The 23524-nt window shown below is 43.2% G+C and overlaps 1 protein-coding gene across 3 annotated transcripts in view; it reads left to right on the plus strand.

The window, feature by feature from the left end:
- The window catches only part of ITPKB (inositol-trisphosphate 3-kinase B), a 121828-nt gene that overhangs the window by 31807 nt on the left and 66497 nt on the right, over positions 1-23524 (plus strand). For all 3 annotated transcript variants that reach the window (XM_085575891.1, XM_085575890.1, XM_085575889.1), the window contains one exon: positions 2728-23503. The gene's annotated coding sequence lies outside the window, so the exon portion shown is untranslated. The remainder of the gene's footprint in view (positions 1-2727; positions 23504-23524) is intronic.

Genomic DNA, 23524 nt, shown 5'->3' on the forward strand with positions numbered 1-23524 from the left:
GACAAAATGGAATCTTCTGCAGATTCCATATCACATTCTTTTTCCCATATTCCTTGCACAACATCAGTGATAAGTGATACACCTTCTTTGTACCTGTAATTCTTATTTTGAACACTGCACATAGAACTAAGCTACATGGAAAATTCTTCAGAGAGCTGCCTATCCCAGCATGGCCAGCTGGGCTTTGCTAAGGTAAACTCAGTCTGGAAGAATTGATAAACTCTGTGCTTGGCTGTGTTCTTCACTGTCCAAAAGCTCTTCACTATCAGAGCTCTTTCTAACAGGTTTCCCTCAAAGGCTGTGTCTCTGGCTGAGTCTTGAGTTTCTTTTCACTGGACACTTGATCCAGCTGGAGATGTTTTTTATATGGCAACTTTTCTGATGTATTGAATCGTTCACACATTTTATGCTCAGCTGCTTTGTTAACATTAGGGGAAGGAATAATTTTGGTTCCACTCAGATTTTCCACAACTGACAATAATTTTATTCCCCTTTACTTTTACATGGAGCATAAGTATCTGACACAAATTTGGGATAATAGTAAAAATATTAATCATCTGTTTTAAAACATTTTGCAGCTTCAAAGCCAAAGCATTGACAGTCTGAACTGTGCTGCTCTTCACCTCACTGGCAGCTGTCAGTCCAGTGAGCCTGCCATAGATCTGTGCAGGAGATAGGGAAATTGTTCTTAGGCTCCTTTTTCTAGGGGCTGAAGGGATGGGAACTAGTTTTACAAGCCCAGTTGCCCTTTATCAGCAACTTTAAAAGCTAAACTTGCAGCTTTTTGTTTCTCTCAAAAGTGCTGCTCTGCTGTATGAAGGGTTCACAGGTGCCTACTTTGGACTAAAATTTAGAGACAAATTCCTTGCTTCTTTACACATTCTCACTAGATCCTCCCTTTTTTCTCTCACCCTGATGGACAAATGCAAAGAGGTGTAGGTCTTGTGCAACCTGGCAAAGGGTTTTAGGAAAAAAATTCATGTATTTCCTTCATGGAAGCACAAGAACATGGGTATGTAAAACCCAGTTGTCTTTCTCATAGTGCATATCCTGCCTGCCTTCTTTGTAGCATGAGGCAAAAATCTATCTTAGCTCAGTGTTCCTTTATGTAGCCTAAACAAACAGTTGTTTTGGTCTCTCCATCCATGAGTGTTCCTTCCTTGCAGCTTTCAGTCAGAATGCCTTTTCACATGTTTTTTCCTAGCTGCATCACATGAGAAGCATCTGACCTGAGAGCAAGTTAACAGGCTCTTTGAGTAAAGCCTTTCACTGCATGTTATGGATGTCAATGTATTTCTGTTTTTCTCTCTCTTTTTTTATTTTTTTTTTTTTTTAACAGATCTGCACAGTCATTTCCTTAAAAGATCTCTCACAGATAATGCAGAGTGTGCTTATTGCCAGGAAAATCAGATGCCCAGCTGCATCACAGCTTTATGACTTGGGAGGTCAGTGTCTCTCACCAGGCTGGTGGTTGTTCTGAAGTACACAGGGACATTCTCTGGGATTGCCCTCATGTGTTCCATTTTGGTCCTGAGATATTTATGGCAGGAAATCTCAGGGAGGTTTTGGTCATAAACTGTTGCAGTCCTTCAAATATATCCAAGGCATTGTGACTGTTTTATTTCAGGAGATGTAAATAATACCCGGAAATAGGACTACTGACACAAATCCAAACAGAGATGCTCCCTTGGCTTTTGAATGGAAACAGACATGACACCACCTGTCAAAATAACATTAAAACCTCTTGTGCTTGCACAGAAGATATGAATAGGTTCAGGCCCAGCACACTGGAGATTTGTTCTGGAATAGACAGTGCTTTCCAGGAGTCTTGCTCAGTTTATTCCACTCCATAGATCTGCAGTCCCTCAAGGAAAGGTCATTACTGAGTACCAAAGCTGACATTTTTCTCCTAACTGAATGAGATCTCATTCATGAGAGGGTTTAGCAAGCAGCCAGGGCTCATGACTGAGTGCCACCTGTGGGCAGGAATCATGTATTGGTGTCACACTCCTGTGTGGATTTTTGAAGAGTATTCCCACACTGGTGTATCCCTGATGCCTCCGTGTAACCAGCCAGATCAGATTTAAACCCCCATACTGAAGAGTGGTGTATTCTTGTGTCTAAAACAGAGCTAAGTAAAGATCCAAAGTCCCCTAGACTGTAGGCTGTGGGCCTGACCCTTGGAAGCTCAACTTTGTGCAAGGGGATACTCATAAGATGTGTCATGAATGTTCACTCAACACAAATCCCCCATGGTGTTGCACAGACCTGAGATCACCTCGTGGTCCATTCCTTCCAGGTCTACAGCATCCCAGGAGCTGTGTAGATGGCTTCTTTCTAAAGGATATAGAACTGAGCTAAATATGAGATTCTCTCAAAAGAGACAAGGCCAAAGTGGTGGGAAGGGAACAGGAATTAAATCTAGTAGTGTGCAGTCACAAAGCAGTCAGTGATGTATCCAAGTCAATGGAATGCCATCAAAATCATGCTTTTAGGCACAGGTCCTTGGGAGGCCCATCAAGCAGGAGTCCAGTGGAAGTGCCCTGTGCCTGCCTAGGAGCAGAGCTCCTGCTGCCATGGTATCCTCTGGACCACTGTCTTTCTCAGACAGCTTCTCCTGCCTCCTCATGTACAAGTTCTGTACAGTTTTGCTAAAGGAGACAAATGCACCAGTCTGACAAGCAGCACTATGCCTTTAAGGTTGTCGGTATCTCTTTGGCTTTTCAGATCCTTCAGACAGTCCCAGGCTCCGAGCAATCAGCAGACCTCTTCACGTGACTTGGAAATCTGTGAGTTCACACTACTCTGCTCTCTTTGAATACAATGACTTTAACTGAAATGAGGTCTGTCCTGGGAAAAAGGAAAGCAAATGTCTAACATATTTTCAAAATGCATGTGGAAAAGAAAAAAAAAAAACTAAAAAGGGAATAAAAATTACTCATTAAATTCCCCATACCTACTCAAATGAACTGTATAATTGTTAGTGAGGGGGGCATGAGTGGGGAATGTGAATTATACATTCATATTCAAATAAATCCTTCCCTGTTCCACTGGAAGGAGATTCCCCTACGAGCTGTGAAGCAGCGTCTCGCTCGCCCACTAGGGGACAGAGCTCTGCCGCGTACATCCCTCTCCTCGGGACTGGGATGGGCTCCGACATCTGCAGCTCCAGCCCGGGGACTCTCTGGGACAAGCCTTTCAGGGAATTTTTAGTGTAATCAGATCCCTGCAAAATACATTCTCTGCTCATATAACCCTTTACGGAGAATGTATCCGTGAAATGGCTCGTGCTGCGAAACTCCTGACGCTACAAAAATGATTGATTTAAAGCCACGTTATTTGCTGGATTCCACCTCGCTCGTCGGACTCAGACTGAGCCCAGCTTGTTTCTGCTGGCACAGTTGTATCATGACCAGTGCTCCCACTACTTGAGCCACAACTGTGGCAGCAATGGCAAGAAAACTGAGAAAATGTTGGCAAAATTGTATTTTTCCCTCCCCTAATGGGAAAGGGGGAAAGTGTTGTATTTTGATTTTTGTTTATAAAAGGTGCAAGGTTTAGTTACTTTCTGTTTCTGTGCTTCACTCATGTGCTCATTTTAAGCAGCAGTTTTCCAGCCAAGTCCATTGTCATAGCTCTGCAAGTTTTTCTGCACAGAAGCACTTAGAATAGTTTATCTTAGTAACTTTTAAAGTAAATAAAATGAGTTTGTTTTAAACTCCTTACTCTTCAGCAGGAGTGGCAATTCCTAAAATAGCTTTTACTGGCACTTAGTTTATTTAACTTTACATTAGTACCATTTAATCAAGCCCTAAATTAGTTTTTGAATGGACCTAGTTAAACTGGATCAAGCTAGTTTGATTCTCAATTATTCAGTAACTGAAGAGTTTATAACATACTAAGATAAATTAAATTAAAGAGTTTATACAGAAGTTTTCTACTGATGAAATAAAGCATGTTAAAGGAAAATCTATAGTTAAACCACAGTTAAACTGTGGTTTTTCAAAACCTTGAGACTTTTTTCCCCTCTTGTACAATGAAACTGTAAATTGAAGAAAAAACCAATGTATTTATTTTATATATCAAAGGCATTCAAGCATAGATCTCAAATTAAGGAAATAGCTGTAACTAGTACCTTCTCATCTTCTTTATAACTTCCCTCCTCTTTTCTACATCTGACAAGCATTAATTTGCTTAAAGAAAAACTTCAAAAGGGTATTATTTTAAAATTCTGCACAGTATTGTACTTTGCTGATGAATAATACTTCTCATCTGTAACTTTTTGTAAGCACAGTTAAGCACACCTTTATTGCCATTCTATTGTCATATTTCATCCAAATCACCTTGGTATTTCCATACATCTCACAGATGTTTCCACATAACAATAATACATGTTTCCAGGGCAACAAAACTTTGCAGGCACTATGGGAGACACTCATCCTTGGTCAAAAACTGTCTTCATGAAACACAGTCATGCTGCAGCTTTCACAAACAGCCACAGTTGATTGTTGGGGCAGGATAAACACTTTTATCTGCTCCTGCCTGTGTTTGTCTCCTAAACCTGTGTAGAGCCTGGAGATCATTATATGTATATATATGTATAGATGCTATTTAACAGCTCACAAAATGACATAGAATAGTCGAGGAGAGAGAAATGAAAGAACAACACAGAGATCTGACATTGTCAAGGTGAAGTTAGCCTGTCCAAAAGTCAGTATTCAATCGATAGTTACAGAGGAGAGGACATTGCAAATAAATAAAAACAACAATGCTTAATGTGAATGCAAGCTACAGGTTTTCCAAAATGTCTATGGTATTTGTGGAGATGTGCTGGATTTTTCCTAAAGCCATATGAGGAATTGGATATTGCACAAATAGAAACAGTGTGGGCCTAATATACGGAAGCTGAGAAAATAGCAGAAAAGAGAATGCACTGTGGTAGAGACAAAATGAGCACCTGAGCAAAGAGAGGTGTGACACCAGAATTTGGATTGGTGCTCACTGATGCAGTCTGAATTCCCTGACATTCCCCACTGCAAAGTTGCCCTGAGAAAATCTAGACCTGTGTCAGGCAGTCAGCTTGGCTTCCTCTAAGTTCAGTCAGGAGCTTTTCCATGCTTGAAATCCTTGCTAAAAGAATGCCACCATTCTGTGGCCATGTTGCCTGACAGTCACCAGCATCTGTGCTGTCACTGAAGGCAGTGTAAAACTTAGTAAGGCAGAGGGTGGGTGTAGTGCTGTCAAGGGAGCTGCAATACCCCTATCCAAAAGAAAAAAAAAAATTACAGTTCTTCATGGCACATAGGGAAGATGCAGTTTCCTCATCTACCCCATGAAGTCAGATGAGTTTACTCATACAAATGTCAGAAAAAAGCAAATGCAACTCCATAGATACCATTGATGTTATTTGTGGACAGCTTGTATTACAATGAGAATACAAAAGCTGTGATAAGTAACATCCAAATAAGATATATGATTTAAAAAGAAGATTCCTTCACTATATTAGAAAAGGAAACTAATATTGGTAACTTTCTGTATGAGCTACAGTAGCATTTAAGAGACCAACAATTCCATGTACTCATCTCAAATGCTGAATCTGAGACTCCTTGGACCTTGTTTTTGTATGTGCTGAGCAGAGAATAGTCCACGCTTGTGCATGTCATGAGGTTCATGAAGGTCATGAGGTTCATGAAAGTCATGGCTTCATTAATGAAACAAGACTGGTTTCCTTTTAGACATGCAGAAATCAAGCCACCGAAAATCAGTTTTTAAAATTACCTTTCCCTGCCTTGTTTTTCCCATCTGCATGGGAAAGATGATAATCCCACAAGTGAGAAATGTCTCGAGGCAGCCCCACCAGGGAGGGAAGGGCAGCAAAGTGCTATGCTGTTCATGGAGATGAGCAATGCCCACTGTACTGCACACAATGCCAGCGCTTAGATCATTTCTCACCCACCTCTGCTTTCCTCCCTAATTTGCATTTCTGTCTTCTGTGTCTTTCTCAGAGCTTTTCACACCTCTGTTTATTGCAACATGTATACAGGAGGTTCCATAACAACTTGAGATTCATTTACTTTTTCCACCCAGCGCAGCTATATTAGAAACCTGTTAAAGTATTTCACCTCTTAAAGTAATTTCTTGTCTCAGACAGCCACTGTGACACTTCTTATAAACTCAACACCTACTCTGCTTATTCAGGGAAGATTCCTTGTGAGTGCTGAATCAAGTCTAGCCCTCAGATCCCAAGTTAAAACAGCCAGTGCCACAGCAGAGGCACTTGGTAGGTATGGCAGAGGAGTGTTCCTAGACCTTGAAAAGATGAACTTGTTCCTGCTATAGAGGTTCTGTCTGAACACAGAGCCTCTGTTTGACTCTAATCCCAGTGCTGAGCTAATATGTCTGATGATTTCTGAGCAGCTATCTTGTGCTCACTAAGGCCCTTCTAAGAGCTTTGAACCACTATAACCAGAGTACCTTTGCTGTAGAAAGGGAGTGGAAGTTGGAAATTTGGGCAGGAAGGAAACAAGAGCTTCTGGCTTGGCCACTGATTTAGAATACTCATGGTTCCAAGCTGGCTTCCCAATTCCTGCACAGACTTACTAAATATTCATAGAGATGAGAACCTGACGCCTGACTTGGAGAGTAAACTCTTTGGCATACAGATTCCTGCATGTTATATACACGTGCCTTTCCCTTATGTTTATGAGGTTCTGACTCAAAGGGTAATTTGAATAAATTTTGAACTGGGTAGCTGAGCCAAGTAAATCAGAATTGGGCTGAAATTTCAAACTGAAATCAGTTTGAACTGATCCATAGTAGAGATATATGGGTTGTATTTGCATTTAAAAGAAAAACTGTAAAATGTTGCTCTGGTTTGTGGAACATACTTTACTCAACCCAAAATGAAATCCTTCCTTCTTACCGTGAAAAAAAGGGAAGTTAAATAGTAGATTAACATTATAAAATAGTTGATGGTAGTGGCCACCTTTTCTGCAAACACAAGCCATTGTGTAGGCAGTGTAAAACCCACATCTGAAAGGATGTGACCCACATCTCTCATTTCTCACAGAAGCATCTTCTCAAAGTTATTTTACATCCACCAGATTTAGTCAAAGGGAGGAACTCTGTCTGATATTGTGATCTATTTTGAGCTTGTTGTAAAGTCAATACATTTCTGACATGCTGAAATAGTTCCTTTCTATGTTAGTAACATAATTTTTGGTTCAGCCAAGCTATATTGCAAAGTTGATGGACAGCTAATCACTCTAAACATGTGCCTTAGTTGTCAGCATCTCTTAGTATGTGGTTTATTAGAACTATTCAATTGATTTCTACAGATGGGATATACTCTCCCATTGAAATCTATTAAGGAGTGGAAACAGCATACAAATGATATCAGCTTCCTGTGTACCTTTACAGAAGGATATACAGTGATAAGAGGCTTTTTGCTGAAAAATAGTTCTTGTGAAGTCTGAAACAAGCATAAATTGACTCATGGAAGAAAAATTGAATCATAAAGAGCAGCTACTCAAACATACACAGCAATAAACCCAAACACTCCATTAGTGTCTGCAAATTATCAAATTGACTCTAACCACTGTATGAGCTGACCAATCCTCACCACTGGACAAAGAAGAGCTAAAAAGAGAAAGAAAGAAAGAACGGCAGATGGGACAAAGAATCAACAATACAGAAACTTTTAACTCTGCTGCCTTCTAAACTAATACTTATTGGAACTCTGCAGTCTAATTTATGCCAGAGTTTTTATGTTTTCTGAGAAAGCACATTAAACTTTTTCATATGGATCAGGGTGCAACATAGAATTCTAAACAAATACCTCCAGGATTGCATTGCCCATCTCATTCCAGAAACCAATGCATCTTTCTTCATCTTTTCTTGACGTTCTTTTGTGCTTCCTTGTCCTCTTGTCATCCTAATTCAGGGTCCATCCTGCCAGATGCTGAGCTCACCATTGTGCTCATGCTGCCAAGAGCTGAGTGCCCTTGAAGCCATTGTTCACTTGAGTTTTGTCACAAGGTCTCTGTTTTCCTTGGTTTCCAAAGTTTCCTCGTGGCCAGCAATACTATATGGTGATAAACAATAGTATGAGCTGTTCTCCAGAAGGAGGGAGAGAAAGAGGAGGGAGATAAGGAAAGAAGAAAGGAGAGAAGGAAATATGGGGAGAAAGGCAAGAAGAAGGGTTAAGGAGAGCAAAGGGAGGGATGGAGTGGAAAGAGAATTGCTTCCTGAACATCACTTGTTCTGGCAAATTCCAGAGTCCCTGATTGATGTCATTGTTGAGCATTCAGCAGTCACTGAGCACTGGACTGTGTCATTTCCAGTGTGCCATAAAAGCATCCACTCACCACAGAGACAGGAAGGAAGGTGTGTGACTCCTGTAGGACAGCTGTGCAGCTTTGCCAGCTGCAATGCTGTCATTACATCCCCACGTAATGTAGGATGGACAGGAAAACCCCAAACCTGTGCCTTGCACTCTCCCTTAGTCTGACCTGAGGGGAGGAAGGAGGGTTGGCTCACCAGGAAATATGAGTGATGCATTTTATGGGAATGGCCTTTGCTGCTGGTGCAGCTCCTGCGTTAGCCACTGGCTGCCCTTTTTCTGGGTTTTGCTGAGCACACTGCTAGTGCCTGGGGCTTTTGGCTTCCTTGGCTGGGACAAACCAGCTCATCTCCCTGAAAGCAGCCCTTCAGGGTGTAGAGACTGGAGAGACAGGACAAGCCAACTAGAAAAGAGTTATTATTGTGTGGTGAAGTATCAGATGGAGTTTGAGACCAACCAGAGTGTGTCTGTGGAGTCATGTTGATAAGGGATCATTCTCCTCTGCAGAAGCTGCTCTTATCACAGGCTGCATGTCTGGACTTCTCCGCAGGCAGTCTACCTTCAAACTTGGGTCTGGTGAGAGTGCATCAAGTGCTGTTTTTTACAAAACTTACAGGTTTGTGGCAAGTGATGTCATCTCTCTTGAAATAAGGGTCATAATAGAAGAGTGCCAAAAAAATGCAAAGGACACAAGTTAGTTGTCATCATTTCCAAACCAAGAAAGACAAAGCTAGGATAACTAACAATTTTATTCCAAAAGAGACAAAGGTGGAAATCAAAAAGGCCTCATAGGAGCATTTTAATCCCAAAGTTGAGGCTGAATAAAATGTTACAATAGAGTTCTGTTAAGTCATAACCCTCCTTGTGCTTTTGCCACTTAGGAGCAGAGAAGTGTAGAATTTTCCAAAGCATCAAAATTGATGTAGAAACACAAATATTAGTTGTTTTCAGCCACTTCAGTGTGGGATGGATTTGTAGGTACTAACATGGTGCTAATATCTATCTTGTCAGCATTCAGCAGATGCCACAAGAAAATATAAATTTTTGGTACAGCAAGATATGGATCAAGTACAAAAAAAGCACAATATGATGACATTATCTTTCCACTTCCTGGTCTTAAAGTAATCAGAAATAACCAAAACCTGTTTTATCAGTATTTCTGCTGCTAAGAAATACTGCATCAAGATTTGCTGAGACGAACCTGAGAAACAAAATCAAGACATTCTCTACCATCCTCATCTGCTACCTTGTAAAGGCTTACTGTATATGTACCTACATCTGTTCTACCAGACATCCTCAGAGTTCTTTCATGTGCAAAGGAACTGATTTACCTTGCCAAAAGAACAACCTGCTGCTGCTAGTGCTTGAGGCTTGTCAGATGAGGCAGATACTGGAGAATCCCTTTCCATTTTGCTGAAACCATGAAGATTAAGTTGACAAATGAACATTTGCATGGACTCAGTTTCAAATATTTGCAGAAGTCCTTTATTTTTGAAGAATCCTGCAGCAACCACTATGCAGTTTCAAGCATCAGCTCACAAAACCGACTGAAACCAATTGCTTCCAACAAATTTCCAGAGTTTTTTCAGGAAGAAAAGGGATGAAAAGCTTTACCAAGAGTTCTCCTCAAAAAAATTAGTACCTATGCTCATGGCCCAGGGTTGATCTGTCAAAACTTGATCAGCAGGTGCAAAAGGAGCAGAAGCAGCAGCAGCAGCAGCAGCTTTTCTGTCCCATACTGGAAAGACAAGAAAAGTTCAGACTGCCAACTCAACTGTTGTGTCTGGAGCAGAAATTCGAGATATTTCTGAGGAAGAAGGCTTCATTTTCAATGTATTTTCTCAATTTGACTGAAATCTCCAGCTGTGGCCCTTTACCTGACCAGCCAGGCCTTGTCCTACTAGACAAGATGCAAAATGAAAAGCAGTGGTGCCAGCTGCCTGGGGAGCCCAGCTGATAGTTCTCAAGTGTCACCACAACACCGGTGACCGTATCACAGCGTGGCCTCTGTCTTTTGGCAAAATGAAGCAGAGGCAAAGAAGTTGCTAAATCACAGCGATTGCTTTTCATTTATAAAGCTGCAGATGTTTTTGAGCCAAGGGTCAGGAAGTAAATAAAGCTGTGTTTGCATTTCGTAAGTCCTGAAAGGTCAGTGCTGCATCCAATTGCCTTTGGGATTTGGTGTCCCAGGGGGAAGAGGGAAAGTGTTAGAAGTAGCAGTGCGCCAAACTTGAGCCTTTTCAGCTGGGCACCTTTCACCCATGCATAAATGTTTGTACACTTGTTCTTGAGTTGAAGCTCCTGCTTCACTGCCTGGGCAGAGCTTTGAGCAGCAGGGCTGGGGCTACAGCCACTGTTCCACTGCTGTGCTTGGTGGGGCTGTTTTTCCTCTAGGCATAGCTTCCCCTTCTCCATGTGGCACCCTGACTGGCACCTCCTGGCTCCTCTATTTACCTGTGGGTTCTCCAGCTAAAATAAAATGGAAATCTGTTTTCTGTGTCTCTCCGTTTCTTCTGTAGAGTAACTCAGCTCTGTGGTTTTATTAGCACTGCTTCAGGTACAGAGGTGATGCTCTTAAATTTCAGCAGTGTCTCAGTGGCTGCTCCACAGGATTAACTGTAAATAAAAGGTTGCCTAAGTACATTTTCAAAATGAAATAGGAGAACCTACTCATTTCAGCCCTTTCTTGGGTTGGCTTCATATGCTTTTATTTGATATTTACTCTTCAGGAACCCAAACATCAAAACCAATTATGGTCCACTGAGCTTTTAGATTCTCCCTCTCTACAAGACTGCATGTCTTTCAGTAAAGGAAAAATTTGATTCAATGCCTGTAGGAGTCAGTGATTCTCTTCCCTTCAGCATTTGGGTCTGACTCCATGAGTTTTATGAAACACTAACTGCAGTGTGAGGACAATGAATGTGAGCCCAAGAAGTACTGGAATATTATGGACAGAGCTAAAAGAAGCTGGTAGCCTGGGCAGAGCAAGAAGCTCCTTGAGCTGCCTGAGCACCATGGGAAGCCTGGCCCAGACAGACACACAGAGCAAATTGCCTGCACTTTGCTGTTCAACTGCAGGGAGAGGATATGATGGAAAACAAAGGCTCTCCATACAGGATGAAAAACTGTGGCAGGGTCGAGCTGAGCTGAGGCAGCTTCAGATAAATTATTACAAGAGCTCAGACAGAATCTGTGTCAAAGAACAGCCACTCACAGGACAAGTACAAGTAACCCACCCAGTGTGTTTACTTCACTGAAGTTCATAATGCAAAAGTAGCCATGAGAAAATAGGAATGAGGAAAAAGGCTTTAGCTATTTTTAGCTATTTACCTCTGTCCTTCTCTCTAAATACAAGGGCCAAGGCCATCAATGCAGTCCCGGGATCCCAGGGTGATCCTGGCTTGGCCTTATTGCTTTCTCTGCTGCTGCTTCCCTGCACTGTGTTGGACATCACTCTCACTGCTCTTGCCCTCTGTTTTCTGACTTGTGCCATGGGCAGGACTGGATCCTCACTGCCAAATGCTCAGAGCTCTTCCATCTGCAGGGAGTTACCTATTCATTCATCCTGTTTACATTGCATCAGCTTGTTAAAAGAAAGGCTGGTCCAGTGTGCTTAACTTAAATGTGAATGGAAAAAATTATACCTACCCAGTGGAAACTGATTTGAATTCAGCAGATTATTTAGCATCTTGTATGTTAATCCTTGCTTTCAATCTTTGAATAGTACAAGTGAAAATAGGAAATGTGGAAAATGTTACTTCCTCAGAAACAGAAGGGATTTTGAACTGAATTCTGGAAGAGAGAACTTGATAAGTTTCTGTCCCAGAGACAGATGAATTTCCAATTTAGGTGCACAGTATAAGACCTGATCTATAGCCTATTCAAATCAGTGGGTGTTTTTCTTTGGACACAACAGACTAACATATGCAGACTATAATTTGTGTTTCCAGCTACAGCTGTTAGCCTTTTGGGGATTTTTAATGGATTATCTAAGTGGCACAGCCAAAACTTATTTCAGGTGGGATGTAATCCACTTTGTGTGAGTCTTCCCAGGGATTGATCTAGTTTATTATTCTGAAATTATTCTGATTATTTCAAATGTAAACAAAATTAATTAAAGGCTTTCAAACCCTGCTGATACTCAGAATTGCTGCAATAATTTTGCACTTATTGATGAAAAAGCTTCCATAATTTTAAGTGCTTAAGCATATTAACATAAAATATTTGACTGTAATCTCATCCTTCTGTAATGATTTGGAAAACTGAGTGCTCCTGCAGCTATTCCAGATCCATTTACCTGCAATACAGTTAATGTCTCAATTAAACTAAATCAACCAAAACTCATCAACATTTATGCTCACTAGTGTTATGCACACTTTGAAAATTAAAATGAAAATTAATTCAAAACCAACCTCTCAAGACTACCTTCCCAAAGACAGAATTTATCATTGAGGGCAGGTTAGACCAGGTGTGGATCAGTACTTTGTTTGAGACAGATCTTGACAAAGCCCGTGAAGCTTTTAGATAACTCAAGGCCCAACCTTCCCTTTTTACAACTTATTGTACCAGGCAAATGGTACCATTCACCTCAAGCTTGAGGGAAAAAAAAGACCCCTCTGAGAATCATTTAAGCATTAAGAGTGGGAGAGTATAGTTTTGAGGGAGAAAAAGATGAGTGTCATCAATCAGATTTTTAACAGAGAATGAAGTGCAGTACTGACTCCAGACATTATCTATCTCTGGTAAACCTGGTAAATGACATCTTTTAACAACTGCCTGGAAAATTTAATCAACAGAACATTATCCTGCACTCTTTCTGCAAGGATCATCATTCTTTTTCTGGATGTCCAAAAGCTGATTTTATTTCCTTGTAAATGCAATTGAAAATGTGTGTTCATATTGACGGCTCCTTCCATCCATCTTCCATTTGAAATAAAAATCTATTTGTTCAATTACCTTAGGACACAGAAGATGCCCTATTTTCCCTCCAAAGGAAAAGGGATGAACCCTTGTTTTGTCAGGGCTGTCAGGACTCTCCTGGTCCTTGGAGTATATTTTTCTTGCATGCATTGCAACTGTAGGTGCTAAGTATCTTGCCATGGAAGTCAAGTTTTCCATCAGAGACCAAACAAGCTGGGAATATGGGAAAACTGAGGCAATGAGTGTTACATTTGTGTGAAGAGACTCAGCTGGCCAGCATCCAGAAAGCCATCACTGCAGCTGTTTAGTTAAAAAAAAAAAAAAGAGAGAGAGAGAAATGTAATATTTGTTGACAATCTAATGTCAAAGTCTATGATATCACCTGCCTCCAGCTGCTGATTAATCTTGTGAAAGACATTAGTTTGGACATGAAAGAGTGTGAATCTGGGACAAATAACTGTGTTCAGAAAGGAATGAGGAGGAAAGAACTTACCAAGTGTTTGGTCAAACAATTTATTTTAGAATAGCTCCAATCCCCAATTCTCTTTCCCTGTAAAATTTGCTACTAAATCCTCACAGTCTGATTGTACTCCTATCAGATTCAGTCTTTTTTTTCCATGGAATTACTACAGGTTTCTCCATGAGCAGAACTGTCCATGAGCTTGATGGACTGGAGGTGAGAAAATGGCATGGAGGGACATCAAAATATGGACAATTTAGAAGTTTCAGTGAGGATGAGCAGAGGAAGAGTTGGCAATGTGTGTCTCAAGAATTTTAGGGAGGCTTCCTAGGGCACTTACCACATCCAGTAACATGGGCATTTTGTCTCTCATTCTCCTTAGCTCAGCTTTCAGAAGTGTTCCTAAGAGTTCACAGAACTTGTGTATACTTGTCACTTTCCATCCAGGTTGATTTCCTTGGGAGAGGATGGGAATGTGACAGTGCAGGTACTTCAGGGCTTGCAGGTTAGGAGTGGGAAAGTGTAAGAGGCCATGTAAAAATATCTGCAGGTGAGATCACTGTTTAGGCACTAAATGTGATGGCTGGCCTTTTCTCAGTTGTTAGAGTTCATCTCCTCCTCTCTGGTGGTCTCAAGCGTGCAAAGGAAAGCCTTCTGCAGCAAAATGGAAGCTGATTGTAGAAGACTGGAGTTTCACCTGTTATTCTGAAGTCCCTTCCAGTGTCCCTCCAGCAGCTATAATGGAATGACATCCAGGAGAGAGATGGGCCCAACTTGTTGAGCAGGGTAGTGATGATGAGCTCCATTCTCTGGTTCATCACTGATGCACCACTTTCTGGATTGCTAAGGCAGCCTCCAGCTGTTGTTCTTGGAGCTCTCAAGTCTGAGTACATTCATGTGATGTTTCCTCCAAAACCGGAGCCTTGCCTAACTCAACAGCCTCACATAGGATGTATTCCTGCAAATAATCCAAATTTCCATTTGTCTAACTTCGAAGTCTGTTCCATTCACTGTAATAAATCTTAGCCTGCTCCATTTTCCTCTTCATCTCTCTTTGAAGCAATTGAAATGGTAGATCATTCCCTGATGACCGCTGTTGCTGGTGACGCAAATGGCACCCCTCTGGATCCTGTAAGTCTTGTTCAGCCCCATCTATCATTTTAACAGGGAAGAAGAGATGTTAGGCAAACTGTCTCTTAATGAAAGATAGGGCTGTAAAAAAGAAAAATATTTCATTGTTTCAACATTTTTCTCCTTTTAGGAAATGCCACATATGTAAAACAGAAAGAAACAAAGTCATTGGTTTTTTTTGTTGCATTTTTGTTTGTTTGTTTGTTTTTGTTTTAACAGAAAACACTTTCAATCCAGTCCAGAAATGATACTGAGAAGAGTTAAAGAAATTTGCTTGTGTAGCTACGGAATGAAGTGAGTGTCTCTGCCAAATGATGGGTGTTTCCAGGATACTGTGTCTCCAACCAGAAAGGGTTATTTCAAGGCATTTTTCTGGCAGCTTTTATTAATCTCCCTCTCTCTGAGCCAGAAGACAGGAAGATGTCAGACATCTGTGCTCTTGCACTGTTCCCGTTTTCCTATTCAGGACAAGGCTGTCCTCAGCCAGTGGGAGAGAACGTAAAGGAACTGGCAAAGCTCAAACATTTTGTCAAAGGGAGACACATTTGTAAAGTTAATCCTAGTGCTCTGTCCGGGTGCTCTCTTCCTGTTCCTCATAAAACAGCCATGAAGAAAACCAGTTTCAGTCTGCTCCCAGTGGAGAGAAGATCACAACAGCTGCCAGCTTTTCCAGTGCCTCCAGCTTGGGGTGCAGGCTGTGTCCATAGAGGGTGAAGAGGCATCAAAGAAGCCACCATCTCTGAGGGCAAAGTTGGCACTGGAGCCAGCACAGCCTCCCCAGCTCTCCTGGTGCTCCCATTTCCATGCTCTTTCTGTCCAGGCAGGGTGTCTCTCTGTCCCACTCACCAGACAAGTTCTGCTTTTCTCCAACAGCAGAAGCCTGTGGGCAGAGTGGCCAGAGTGTGCAGGCCCAGCTGGAGGGAGCCATGGGAGCTCCCCACCAGGGAGGAGTTGAGCCTTCTGCCATGCTCCTCTGCAGCTCCATCTTCTGTCAGCTCTGCCTGGCTCAGGCCAGCCTGAAGTCCTACCTAATCCAGTCTGGAATGCTGCTGTCAAGCACTATGGGAGAATCTGGTTCAGACATCAAGGGCTACAGTCCCTATAGGTGTGCCCAGAAAGGAGGAGAGCAAAGAATTGAAAAGGAGTGAAGAACAAGTGGGAAATAAACACAACATTTCTGCTGAGGACCTGCAAGCCCTACATCTCTCCTTTTCTCTACTTGCTTTTGCATCTCATTAAGTTACTTAAGCAAATACGTGAATTCTCCTGGGAAGAAAAGATCAGCCAGCTGGAACTCTGTGGTATCAGTCCCCATCCAGCAGGAAGTGGGGAGAAAATAAGTAACATTTAGGAACCATTAATGCTGCGGTCTAGCTCATCAGCCCCCATTCAGCAAGATAGGAAATGGGTGGTTAATATCTCCCCTCTGGGCCAGTCCTTCATCTTCCCCAGCTGTGTCTTTTGTGTCCTAATTTCAAGCAGCCAGACCATGAAATATCTTTCACGTTTTGCAAAGGATAAGAAAGATTTGGAACCCCTCCCTTGGAGCACAGAGAGTTGTGAAGAGTGACAAACTTCATGGTGATGTGAAGAAACATCCCAGCTCTTGATGTTTGTCTTCAAACTCAGGCATTTAAGCATGCCTGAGAGTTTAAATTCTTCAATTTGATTACACAGAGGTGAAAACTCAAGCTGTAGTGTTGCCTGTTATTAGAGAGCTCATGGCAGTGGAGTGGGAAATGCCAGTGACCTGAAACTCCACAGTGGTGGCTTAAAACTCTTAGACAAGTGCCCTCTCAGTGATAAATAACTCTGCTGATCCAGGAGCAACCTGGAAATACCTGAGGGAAGAGGAAAAACAGCACAAGAGGGAGGCTTGTCCTGGGCAGACCAGCCAGAGGAGGTGGCTCAGTTTGCTTCATTGCTCAATTTGTTGCTCAAATCCAGAGCTGGGAGGCAGCTCAGAGAGCAGTTCACAGCTCCAGGATTGGATGTCTCCAGAGTGCTCCAAGACTGGCTATCTCCAGAGCTGGGGCAAGGAGCAGCAGGGAGATAAGGCTCTGACTAGTGCTAGCTGCAGCTGAAGAAGCTGCTCTTGGTGCTATTAAAATGCCCCCTTATTATGCCTGGGCATATTTGTGTGTATGGACGTATGTATAGAAACTTGTGACAGTTCTGAAAATATCCTAGGTGGACATGTATGCTGTTCTTTCCATAAGAGCTTTACTTACCTCTATCTGTTCAGAGGAAAAGCATGACCCAGCATGCAGATCTCAGTCTTTCTGGGAAAGATGTTCTTGCTTGAAGCAATTTTATGTGCAAGGACTGGTGTTTTCCAGTGACTGCTATAACACAGCTGCTTTGCAGGGTCAGGGTCTGCTGACCTCTGCGATTTGTTGCATAGCAATGAACAGTGCTGCATACTGAAAACAGCACAGATAATACTCTTCTGTCTGGCAACATCATTTAGGAATATTTTCATAACTCTATTGCTTTAGATATTTAAAGTTATGAAGAATTGACCTAGACCTGCTAGTTTATTTAACTGTGCTGCACTCATTCAAAGTTCAGTTTTTTCTCCTTTCAAAGGCATAGGAACAAAGATAAACATCTATCCATCATAGCAATATTATGGCAAATCTTTAAAATAATTATACTGCAAGCAAAAATAGATTCCTGGAGAAAATAAAATTGCTTTATTTAAAATTAAATGGCTACAGCTCAGTATGAATGTTAAAATTATTAATCATGTCTTCTTCAGTGCCTTCTCTCTCCCAGTTCTTCAAAACACAGCTATCACTCATTACAGAGTGGAAACTTGGACAGCATTTCTTGTGACTCCATGTTCATCTCATCCCTAAAAGGTGCAGTTGAATCTCACAGCCCTTTCATATACTACTGATTCCAAAAAAGTCTATGTGACACACACTGTTCACTTGGAAAACAGTTTGTCTTTTTCCTGCTGTGATCATAGCTATCTCAAATAAATGCAAAACTGCTCAATTATGGCTGTGTGGTTACAGTCTAGTGGAATAACTGTGGCCCATGAATAGGAAAAACTTCTTCAGATAACAAAGCAGTATTTGAGTTCTAATTGTTTTATTCCCTCAGCTATAGACCTGGGTACAACTTTTAGTAGCCTCAAACCCCAATGGGGAAGGATTCCTCTTTATGGTTTTAGTTTTACTGAATGTCAGTAAAACTTGACAATACTTACTTGATGTGCTGCTACTGCCTGTAGTTTGGTCTGTACAAAAAATGTAAACATTTATGCCGAATCATGAGTTAGTCCCCAAACATGCATATATTTATATTCCTATTATCTGAAAATAGCAACTGTGAGCCAAAGTGCCTATGTAAAATCCTGCTGCAGCACAGAGGACCACAGCTGTGGCACACACCAACTGCAAAGCTGCAAAGCTGGGCTCTTCCCTGGAATCCAGAAAAAAACAGGAAGGGTGGCACTGAAACTGTTGGCCATACCCAGACATAAAACCAAGCTTTCACATCAGACCTTTACATCCTTACCCTGGGGACTTTACCAGCTGAGGGAAAGGTACCACAGCCATATGTGCATTGCATCAAGAGGAAATGTCATATCCTGTGCTTGTTCAAGAGTTCCTAAACATTCTTGCCTATACTGTACATACATAATTCCTTGTTAGAGTAATGCACTATGCATAATATTCTTCATACATGCATCTCAATTTTTTTGAGCTCTGTAACAGTTCTCCAAAGTCCAGCTGCAAATCCTGAAGCCTGTGAGGCAAATTGATGTTCCTAGCTCAGCACTAAAGCTGTGCATATGTGTGCTGGGCATGGATACGTGGTATGTACATATCCCTTCCCTCAAGGCCCCCAGATGTGTACTAGCCTTCAGACAGGTCACAGACACAAAGTCTGCAGAAATGAGACACAGGATGTCTCTGTCCATCCTGCCTGTTCTGCAGGTGGGCAGTCACCTCATTGCTCAGGCCCCACAGCACAGCAGGGGCAGAGCCCGGAACAGATCACCGAGATCTTTGGCTGCCTTTCCTGGCTGTGCCGAGCACTAGGTCTTGCTGCAGCATAGGGCGAGGTTCAGCCAGGAATGCATGGAGGAGGCTCCCAGGGAACAAAACTGGTTCCTTTGTGCTCTGGGAGGACGTACAAGCTCAGGCAGATGTAGGTGCAGTACAAGAACTGCCCTAAATCACAGTGACTTGCTACAGGTGTCTTTGCAGAGCCCTGTGTTCTTGCTCCCTGAACAGGAGCGGCACAGGGAATATTAACCAGTCACTGCTTAATTCTACCATTATGTGTGTTCTTGTGGGATAGAGGGAAGGGAGAAAATGACTGGATAGCCAGTTCAGAGGTCACTGAGAGCTGAGAAAATCAGCTTCTTTCTGACCTCTTTTACCACTGAAGGGAGGCAAAAGGGCTGGTGCAAGATAAGCATCCAGAGGCCTTTTCTCAGGCTACTGTTTCCTCTGCCAGCCCAAACAGGGCAGATGACTGTCATGCCTGTGACAGCCACCTGCCTGAACAGAGACAATTCTCAGCACATAATTCAGTGTTGTGTTTTCACTTGTGTCCTCTGTGAGTATTTTTCTTGTAAAATATTAGCCAGATTTATTCTCTGTCTGTCATGCTGTCATGCACACAAAGTCAATCTGTTGACTGTAGAATTAATTAATCTGCATTTTTCCATTAATTTCTATATTTTACATAAGCCTAAGATTCAGCTCACTGGTGAGGAAATGCTGTCAGATACTGACTTTCACTGCAAGGGTGCTGACGGTCCTGATGCTGGGTGGGATGAATAGTGACAGTTTAGACAACTCATCTTTGAAACATAGGGAAGTCTGTCTTGCCCAACCAGTCCAAAACATGATGGGGAGTAATAATATAAAAATTAATCTTCTAAAAAAGAAAGAATGTATTGAGGAGGGTACTTGAGGATTGTAGTTGTTTTTTGATTAAATTGTTATTATTTTTTCTGTTTTGTTTTTACAACTGGATTGATGCTAAGCAGATTGTGGTCTATCCTCTCCTGTTCTAGCTTTATAATGCAGCCTACACCATCTCAATTCTGTGTCTTCAAGGATTCAAGTAATTACAATGACCATGCAAGTGTTCTCCCCTCTCCACAGAAGAAGGTATTTCTGCAGTACAGGATCTTGTTTCAGTAGGTGTTTTGGATTTGGGGTTTTTTGCCTGTTACTTTGGTTTAGATTGAGGAAGAGGTTCTTCTTCAATTCAGTACATGCAGACCAGGACCTCAACTCCACAGGAAGAGGGTGTATAAAATAGCAAATGACAGCTCTATCTGTCCTTGAGAGGGTCACCAGCACCATATTGGTCTCCTGTTTGTCCCACTGGATGCCACTGGGCAGGGCCGCCCCATCATTCCTACAAAAAGCCACCATCCCACAGTGATCAGCAGCCCCAGGCCTGGGGGTGCAGCAGCTGTAGCACAGCTGAGCCACCCATGCCGCTCATGGGGCACAGTGAGCACATTCAGGACAACTAATTTTCCAAGAAACATGGTAATTAACATGTTTCCATCCAAGTACACAGAGGTGCTGGGAGGCCATTAACTTTGACAACTATGGTATTTCTTTCTCTAAATGCCTCTTAGCCAGTGTGTCAGTTGGAGATGTCCCAGTTAGGACAGCTCCATGCCCTTCTCTAAGTGTCTGTCCTCACTTTATTTCAGACTAAATACATTCTGCAGTGGATATGTGCCCTTCCTAAGTGGAAGATCCTGTTCATTTTAATGGCTCCACTCCCTTGAATAAGGACAAGACAAAAGTTGGCTGGATCAACTGTTTGCCCTAACGCAGCCTGTTTCAGTATCCTTAAGCGCTGTAATGATTTTCTTTGGAAGCAGGAAGTATAAATTTAAATTAAGAACATAGCTTAAGGAGAAGCAAGATCTTTTAACACCCAGCACTGGAGTTTTACTTGAAGAATGTGCACTGAGAGAGTCAGAGTGGAACGATCTTTTTGTTCTCTTTGTACAGCACCTAAGGCAACACTGCCAAAGTCACAGAGAAGGCTCCTCAGCAACTAGTGCCCGGAGTCTGTGTCTGTGAAAGAAACTTTTCTCTTTTCTTGCTTCCATCCTTGTGCCTGGATTGGACTAGCAACCTGTATCATTTGTGTTTTCCATTTAGGCTAACCTCAAACATTTGGTTTCCCCTTGATTGGAAACAAGTGTGCTGAAGGCTGCTCGTTCTTCACTACACAATGTGGACTGCTGCCTGGCTCCTGTCTGGAAACAATTATTTCCCTCATGTACCTCCTGGTTCTGAACAGTCAAAGACTTATCCCTAGACTTTCTTTTCATTTTTGCACTTTTATTAGCCCTTTCCTTTATAAATACAACCTGTCATTATATGTAATGCCCACAGAACAGCTCCAGCTCTGTTACTTGACAAAATTGCTGCCACATTTTAAGGCTGGGTCGCTTGAGGGAGTTTTGTATCTGTAAATGTGCTATAGCAAATTCACCACGCCTTTGTCTGTTTGGATAGGATGAATTTTTGATGGTGTTTGAATTTGTGAGACGTTAAGAAAGGGTGGGACTTTAAGCACACATTATGGTTACAGTGGTGTAAATATTCTTCAACAACCCCAAAGAATGGTCAAAACATCCACACAGAGATGTGCAGTAATGCCTCCAAGTATTTGCAGATGTTATCAGAATAGCATAGTGCAGCTGTTTAAAAAAAGAACGTACCTGTTTATCTGCCTGAATTCCTGGATTTATTCTTTCTTTCAAATGTTCCTACTTTCTGACATGTATATGCAGACATAAGGGAATGTGAGCAACAGATGACCAGAATCTGCAGGTATTTGCACACGGGGGTAAGTTTATGCCATGAATAGTGCCATTATACTGAGCAAGATCCCTTTTCTCAGAAAGATTGATCTCATACTTCATTTCATGAAGACTAGTTCCTGACTAAGCCCAGACTGCGAGGAAACAAAGTGGAGTGGAAAGAGTCTATAAATTTCTTTTCCTGCGCTGAATTCAAAATAGCGTTTCTCTTACTGGAAAAACAAACAAGGTCATTTTGGGTGTCTCTGTCTGCCTGCCCGTGGGATGGATTGGTAGTCCACACCTTCTGCCAATTCGGAGACCTCTCTGCCCCCGTTTATGCTCTATAGGTTACGTCTTAATTACAAAAAAGCTGGTCTGCTGTGACATCAATTTCCCTCTCTAGGGGAAATTCCTAGCTGTGAAATCCTAGCAGAGCCAAATTGCTGTTCTTTTTTCTTTTTCTCTTTTTTTTTTTTTTTTTAATTTTTTCCTTTGGCCAGTCCAGATCAACCCCAAAATTGCCATCTCGGTTTGACCTTGACTACTGCTTTGAGAGTGAGTCGGAGAGCCTGCTCTCCTAAAGTGCTGACGTACAGACAACTATTTCCAATGAGTTATCTTGATACAGAACTCAGGCTGTATCACAGCCAAGAGCCTGCTTCTCTTGCCAAGCAGGACCCAAGCCTGGGGGCTGCAGGAGCTGAGAAAGTGCTGTGTCCTTCCATGGATGAAAAAGGATGGACAGTGTCCCGAAGGAGGACACTGCAGCCCTGCCTAAACCTGGGGCAGGCAACATCATAGCAAGTCAAAGTGCCATCGACCCTCTAGAGAGATATGGGGGTCATCTTACCTCCCTTGGGATGTGCTCACCCAAAGCCACGCAACCTGGCAGGGAGGGCTTTGCGCCAACCTTGGGCTCGTGTGAATGACCAACACGCTGAGAAGCAGCAGGACTGAGCCGTGCTGCCTGGGGAAGGGGATTTCGGGGGAAATGGCTGTGTTAGCCCGTGCCTTCGAGCCGGCTGCCTGGGGAGGTGGGTGGCCTTAGGCTGCGCGTTGCTGGCGCTGCCGGTACCACCCTTTGCCTTGACCGCTGCGCCCCGGAGAGGACTCGAGCGGCCGGCAGCGCTGGGAGGCCGGGATGCGGAGGCGAGGCGGGGGATGCCCCCCCGAGCGGGCGGTGCCGGGGATGACCGGGGGCTCTGCCGGGCCCGCACGGCACGCTGCGGCCGCGGGTGGAAAATGCCTCGTGTATCTTGAACCCACAGCCCAGCCACCAAAGCACGGCGACAGTGTTGGTTTTTTTTTTCTTAGTTAACAATGGAAACTTTTTTTTTTTCCGTATTTCCCTCCAGCCTGAGCCGAGCGAGAAGAAAAAAAAAAAAACTTGTTCCGCTGAGTTCAACCCCAGACAGGCTCACAACTTCCTTCCTGCTCTCCTACCCCCTCCCTCCGCTCTCCTCCTCCTCGCTGCTCCTCTCCCTCTCCTCCTCCTCCTCCTCCTCCTCCTCCTGCTCCTGCTCCTGCTCCTGCTCCTGCTCCTGCTCTTGCTCTCCGCCTTTCCAGCCGCACCGGGAGCGGGCGCCGGGGCCGCGGCGCGGAGCTGCCCGGAGCTCGGAGCTGCCCGGAGCGCGGAGCCGCCCGCGCAGCCTTGTTCGCCCAGGCGCGGACGGGCAGAGCCCGGCGCGGCCGGCCCGCCCCGGGGCGAGGAGAGGCGCTCGGAGCCGCGGAGGGAGCGGGAGTCCCGGCAGCCCCGCGGCGATGGTTTCGGCAGCGCCCCGCGGCCGCCGGCGGGCGCTGCCGGGCGGCGCGCACTGAGGGCGGGCGCGGATCCCGACCCCAGGTAAGCAGCGGCGGGGGGGGA

Source organism: Lonchura striata, chromosome 3 (genome assembly GCF_050655825.1).
Source record: "Lonchura striata isolate lonStrDom1 chromosome 3, ASM5065582v1, whole genome shotgun sequence".
Taxonomy (NCBI): Eukaryota; Metazoa; Chordata; class Aves; order Passeriformes; family Estrildidae; genus Lonchura; species Lonchura striata.